Source organism: Stegastes partitus, unplaced genomic scaffold (genome assembly GCF_000690725.1).
Source record: "Stegastes partitus isolate 25-593 unplaced genomic scaffold, Stegastes_partitus-1.0.2 Scaffold2371, whole genome shotgun sequence".
NCBI lineage: Eukaryota > Metazoa > Chordata > Actinopteri > Pomacentridae > Stegastes > Stegastes partitus.
In genome coordinates this window covers 33,245-33,969 of record NW_007580102.1, presented here as the reverse complement: position 1 = coordinate 33,969, position 725 = coordinate 33,245, and the positions used below count along the sequence as shown (strand labels likewise).

Here is a 725-nt window from a genome sequence, read left to right as displayed (position 1 = left end):
ATATTACATCAATTCCCATCGAGATGAGGTTCATAACAAGGCTGGAACCCACGATCGTAGCAAATAATCCCCTTTCCAAAAAACATGACTGCGTTTGAGCATGACTGTAAATTAAAATTATTTGAAATGATAGAAAAAAGGAGTTCATAGCTCTCTCCCCTCAAGCTCATGTCTAAGTGTTACAGCGCTGAGGCTGAATGGGGGCAGGGAGTAGATTGCTTTGTACAGTCCTGGCTCCTATTGGTGCTCAGCATCCATCTCTACCAACCAATGAGAGAGAGACGGATCGACATTCTTAAAGTGGTAGCAGATATTGTCTTTCTGAGCATCTATATGAAGTGATGAGGACATATATCACTTAGAGTAAAATAATATGATGAAATATGTTAATTATCAAACAGATATGCTGAATTAAAATCTCCTTGTAGCACCTTTAACTAACTTTATAAATAAAATTCAATTGCGCATCACATCACACTGTCACTGTCCACTCTCGTGGTGCTGAATTATTAAAACGTATTTACTTTACACAAAACAACTATTTACACGTTTCGGAATACATTTATTATTAGTGACTTGAATCTTCGATTTAAATTACAAGATACTGTGAAACATGTAGTTAAAACAATATACAGATAGATAGATAGATAGATAGATAGATAGATAGATAGATAGATAGATAGATAGATAGATAGATAGATAGATAGATAGATAGATAGATAGAT

The 725-nt window shown here is 34.5% G+C and overlaps 1 protein-coding gene across 1 annotated transcript in view; it reads right to left on the bottom strand.

Annotated features, from left to right (window-relative positions):
- Window positions 1-725, bottom strand: part of LOC103374837 (protocadherin gamma-C4-like) — a 6,359-nt gene that overhangs the window by 2,979 nt on the left and 2,655 nt on the right. The gene's annotated exons all lie outside the window — the stretch shown is intronic.